The sequence below is a fragment of the Jaculus jaculus genome, chromosome 5 (assembly GCF_020740685.1).
Source record: "Jaculus jaculus isolate mJacJac1 chromosome 5, mJacJac1.mat.Y.cur, whole genome shotgun sequence".
NCBI lineage: Eukaryota > Metazoa > Chordata > Mammalia > Rodentia > Dipodidae > Jaculus > Jaculus jaculus.
Genome location: NC_059106.1, coordinates 170,389,640 through 170,395,664, shown reverse-complemented (window position 1 = coordinate 170,395,664; position 6,025 = coordinate 170,389,640).

Genomic DNA, 6,025 nt, shown 5'->3' with positions numbered 1-6,025 from the left:
AATCTGCAGTTTGAGCACAGGGCCCTTGCGGGGACACGGGGCGCAGGTGGGCGCAGCACGGGAACTTGCGGGGACACGGGGCGCAGGTGGGCGCAGCACGGGAACTTGCGGGGACACGGGGCGCAGGTGGGTGCAGCAGGGGAACTTGTGGGGACACGGGGCGCAGGTGGGCGCAGCACGGGAACTTGCGGGGACACGGGGCGCAGGTGGGCGCAGCAGGGGAACTTGTGGGGACACGGGGCGCAGGTGGGCGCAGCACGGGAACTTGCGGGGACACGGGGCGCAGGTGGGCGCAGCACGGGAACTTGCGGGGACACGGGGCGCAGGTGGGCGCAGCACGGGCCCTGTGCTCTCCACAGTCCTTTGAGACCCCTGGATCCACCTGCTGAGGGAGGCAACACTGCTGAAGGGGGGACAGCAGCCTGGCTAGGTCAAATAGTGGGGTAGGGGTCTGAGTGGGGGCTCACTGTACCCCATAGAGCCCGAGGAGGCTGGAAAGGGTAGAAAGCCACCGTGGTACAGGAGGGAAGACCCCAGACTGAGTGTTCTTGAGGGTGGACCGGGGCTCTTGATCCGCATCATGTCCAAGGTCTGTCCCTGCAAGCCCCTCAGACTTCCAGGGGGTGACACAGCCCAGCCTCCCCTCACAGCCCCCGCAGCTTCCCAGCTTCAGCAGGACAGGAAGTGACTCTCATCCGCAAGAATGTTCAGCTGTCTTTCCCTGGGCCCTGGGACCCTCAGGATGGGCTCTGGGGGTCTAGGTGATGAGGGGGTCACCCAGCCTTGGCTGCCACTTCCCAGAAAGCCCCTTCCCTGGGGTTCAGTCTAAGTCTGCAGCTGGCGTTTGGGGTGGGGCCAGAGTGCTCCCCCAGGCTCAGGCACTGCTGGAGAAATATCTCTGCCAGATGTTGTTCTCTCCACAGGCTGGAGGCCAGCATGAAGTAATGGGAGAGATTAACCCATTCAGACCCACAGCCTCCGCTTGCCACATCACAGCCAGCCTGACTGGCAGGTGTGTGAGCGATGTGGGAGGCGAGGGGCCTCTGCTCCCTAATTATCTCGGCAGAGGTTGGCGAGATGAGGGGAACACCAGTCTAGCCAAGCTGGGGCCTACTGAGGAGGATGAGCGGTGCCCGGGGACCCTGGGAGCTGAGGCCTCCACCGTGTGCGAGAGCACTGGCTCTGGCTGACTCGAGTCTGCTCGTGAAGTGTCTGATTCCTGCCTGTGACTAGAGTCTTCGCCTGTACTCAGGAGTCCATGGCTGGCTGTTTGGTGGGAACCCAAGCGCAGAGGGAAGATATTTTCATGGGAATCCAAAGGGGATACCCAAGTGCTGTGGCATGTGGTGGCACTTTTCTGGGAAGTCTCCCATCTCTCTCAGGGGTAAAGGCAAGCTCCGGGTGGGCTTGTTCTGATTCAGTGCCAGCTGGGGCTCCCTCCCAGAACATCCACCCTCAGTCACATGGGCACAGAGCCAGCCCCAGACAGCCTGGGAGCTCCCCGGGGGGCGGGGGCGGCCACACTTAACAGCATGGAGCCACATATGTGCCCGTGTTCTGCAAAAGCCAGGAGCCCTGGGGCTTCCCACTTGCCTTGTGCCACCCTCGGGCTGCTCAGCCCAGTCCAGCCTCTGAGCACCACATGCATGGCCCACTTTTGTTTCGAAGCATCTCTTCCGAATGGCAGTGCATACACCCAGAGCCTCCATGTCTGCCTCTCACCAAAAAAGTAAAATAATAATAGTCTTAAGCTTTCGGGCAACAGCTCAAAAATAAACTAGACCCGTGCATAGGCTGGGAGGCAGGCCGGATGAAGTCACTGAGTGTGTGAGCAGTGGGGAGGCCAGGGCCCTGGGCAGCAGCTCACTCGAGCGCCCCACCCTCGTGGAGCATTGAGCAGGACCCGGGCAAGTGAGGGTGAGGGTAAGCTTCCCTCACTTGCCCATGATCAGAGACTCCTTCCCTCAGAGCCAACCAGACCGCGCCACACTACGGCCTCTGCAGGGCATTGTGCCACCCTACACACGGTACGTACTGTCTCCACAGCAGCCGGTGGCCTTAGGACTATAACCCGGCCAGTGACTTCTGCAACACACCCTGCTGCGGAACCTTCGAGGTGTCAGAGTATCTCACTTCTGATGTTGAGAAATACCGCACAGACCACATGTCCAGGTGACATTCCTGGCAGTGAACTTATGTGTCACTCTGTGTAAAAGCTCCCGAGCTACTACCCCCGCCCATGCCAACTTCACCAGGCACATCCCAAGAGAGACAAGGCAGTGCCCACACTGGTGCCACCAATTGGTGTTCGTAGTTTTATGTCATGTACCCACCTGAGTGTGGAGGGACTGGGTTTGTATTCTGTAGTCACAAGCACACTGGCATAAGGTCCTCCTGTGGGCACCAGTGAGGGGCTCTTTGTCAGCTAGGACCAAGTGGCCGCCTGAGGGATGCTCTACAGGACACACCACCCAGATGGCAGTCATCACTGGCAGTCAGCCATCTCTCAGACCAGTGACCCCAGAGATCCAAACAGCCAGTGCTGCCCAGAAGTGAATCCAACCATGGGCACTGCCTGCCCAGGTGACTCACTTGGCTGTTGGAAAATGGGCTGAGAGACAGGAGGCACCTTGTCCACAGTGACCAGCGGGCACATGGCCCAGAATGGAGACTCACTGTCCATGCTGGGGGGCAGGCCAAGAGACAGGGCAGCTCCCCTGCGTGGGGGCTGCGGGTGGGGCCGCATGCCTGCCAGGCGTCGGCAGCAGCTCCAACATCCACAGCGCGACACCGTGGAAACCCGGCGCAGCCATGGAAAACATTATTTTCTTTGGTGAATCATATTCTAAGTTGGGAAGAAAGTTCTCTGAGTAGTTGAGGCAGGACGAGAAACAAGACTATCTTTGTTCAGCTTATGCTGAGGGCTTGGGTCTTTGGTATTTGTAGTGATGACGGCTCTCCAGAGCCCACACCCTGGGAAGGGGTGTAGACGTTCCGGAAACACAGCCCCTAGGGTGGGCTCCTTGGCCGCCCCGTCCTCTGGGCTCAGTGCCTGTACTGTAGAGGATCACTGTCACCGAGCTCTCCCTCAAGGCATGTGGTCTTTTTTGGGAAGTGGAAAAATCCCAGATATCTTTCCTTCCAGCCTTCAGTGTGTGTGTGGGGGGGGAGGATGGACGGACTCACGTCTAAAGTGAAAAGGCCCCTGGAGGCATAAAGTGACTGTGAGGGACCCTGGACATTAACCATTTACGTGTGACAGGAGCCCAGAAGCTCATGTGGCATGTAGCCTGTCCCCTAAGTCATGAACAGACAGAGTCCATGATCTGTGTGCAGCAGGCAGCCTGTCCCCTTTGGCTGTGACACACACCCTCCGGGTCAGGAAACACTGTCATGCACCTGTCTTCTGCTTGTGACCTTTGTGAGCTCCTTGCTAGCCAGTTCTGTCAGGCGGAGCCCATGAAGAATGGGTTAGTCCGTGTCCGAAGTGTCTCGAGCGAGAAGCAGGGCAGCTGAGCTCAGATTGCTGAGGCTTGGTCACGAATCAGCCATGGGCCTTGGGGCACACTACCTGCCTCAGTTTCCTCAGCTTATACAGAGGGGCTGAGCTTCATCTGAGTGGGCAACTGGGGCACAGGCTGGAGTTCTGTACTGAGAGGTGTTTGGGATTCCCAATGCGCAGTGAGAACCACGCTCCGCCTGGAGCCACACACACACCACTCCTCACTGTTGGACTCTGCCTGAGCTCTACCAGCTCCACCTGGCCTTGGGGCACTGGGCACTGGTGCCACAGCCTCCCTGCAGGGTCTCACAGCAAAGGCACCTCATCCTTGGTCCTGCACATTGGTTTGGTGTGATGTCAGAGGGCCTGCAGCATGGCCAGGCACCCCCTGAGTCACCTCAAACTGTCTGGCGGGGCCAGACCAGTCCAGAACAGTGGACTGTGTGTTCTGGGCTCCGTGTCCACACTGCCCTGGCATCACTAGCTACCTGGGAGGCCTGGGTGATGGTCCGACCTATAAAACCTTGGCACAACATTGATGTAGCCTTGGGGCCCTACTATCCATTCTACACCTGCGGACAGGTGAGAAGCAGCCTTAGGAAACACAGGAAGCCCAGGCTGGGCATGGGGTCACCACTTGAGGCCAGAGACCCTCAGGCCTCCTTTGCCAGTGGACCTTTCCTGAAGTCTGCGGGACCCAGGTACAGTGGGGCCTAGCCGGCTCGCCACCATGGCACCCCTACTGGAGACAAGAACAGGGGTCCATCTGTCTATAGTCCTCATCCCCTCGCTGCTGAGCCCACGTGTCCCTTCCCAGGCCCCTGAGTCACAGCCCAGCCTCGTCCTGGCAGAGGAGCTCCGTGTGCAGCCAGGCAGGGGTCGTGGAGGCCGGGACCCGCCACCCACTGCAGTTTGTAGAACAAAAGCTGGTGTGGGGTTTTGTGAGGTTTTTTTTTTCTTTTAATGTTTCAACTGTTATATACCAAAATGGCATGTGTCAAGGATAGCATGTGATGTTTGGGGCCTAGAAACATGGAGCAGTGTTTACGTCAGACGAACGCCCTATCTTCCTAAAGGTACTCTTGGAGAAGAAATGGAATCCTTTTGGTCTCAAAAAGCTGGAAGAAAGGATGACTATTATTGCTTATTGTTATTACAGAACCTGAGCTGGCGGGCTGCGGCCGGAGGGGGCGCTGTCGCTCCACGGAGAGACGCGGCTCTTCCCTCCTGCCCCCTGGCGGACCGCGCCCCAGGCTCCAAGGAGCCTCCCCAGCTGCCCAGGGCAGACCGAGGCGGTTTCCATGGAGTTCTGTGCTTTCCGGCTTGCACGCACTCTCAGGTGTGTAAAAACCCCGATCCCCGAATCAGGCCCTTTTCCCCTTCCCTGTGGCCCGCATCGCCAAAGAGCAGAAAGACAGGAAGCGATCCCCCATCGCTCCCTCACCAGCGACCTCCTCCAGGCCTGATCCTCCCACCTGGAGGCCACGTACCTGCTGGTCTCCTTGCTGCCCACCGGGCACACAGCCTGGGTGCTTAAGACGTGGCAGGTCCCCTGAATCTGCTGGACTGCAGTGTCAGATGAGGGGCCACCTGACCTTCAGTCTCCAGACACCATGCGCCAGTCCATCAGGGAAAAAGAACTCCACTCAGGTCCCAGGAAAGGAGCTTGCTGCTCATCTGCCTTTCTTAGCAGCCGTTTAAAACATGAGTATGCACACGTGTGCGTGCGTACACGCGCGTGCACACACAGTGGAAGTTCAGGGCCCTTTGTCTCACCATATTCCTTCAACCTCAGTCCTCCAGTAGCTGCTCCGTAGGGCAGTTCTTTTCTGGGCATGAGGCCCAGGCCAGCCCAGGAGCTTGCTGCCAGGGAGAGACAGGATATGTGGTTGTTACCCGCTGTCCAGGCTAGACCTGAGATGGGGGATGAGGGGCATGGACCTTGGCCAGCCCAGGAGGGCCCTGAAGTGTCCCTCAGGGAAGGAGGGACAGATAGAGACCAAAATGGAGGGAGCCTTGGTGCCTTGTGTATGGTGGGGGGGGCTATGACAATGGCCAGTGCTAGAATCCCCTCACACTCTGCGCTCCCTCCATCACGTCTCTCCAGTCGATCTGCAGAGATGACTAGAGAAGAACAAGGAGTGGTGGAGCAGGGCTGCTTGGTGAGGATGGCTGGCCAGGAGAGCATGGGTCCTGGTTTCCTCAGTGTGAGACCCAAGCACCTGCGCTGGGTCTATGAAAATCCCAGACCGGTTCATACCTGCTTTGTAAGGGACACCATGAAGCCATGTAAGGGGCCTCCTCTGACTTCCTTGGACACAACGTCCTCTGCCACTCCGGAATGCATCAGCGGGCTGCGCGTCTGCTATGAGGCTGGTCTTATGTGACCACCCACCCATCCTCCTGGGAACCCTAGGCTGGGTGAGGCAGGGGTGGTGGCCCAGCGTCAGCCGTGGGCACTGTTAAGTGAGTGAACCCACCAGACTGAAGCACTGGTGATGTGTGCGCCTCCACGCGCTCCCT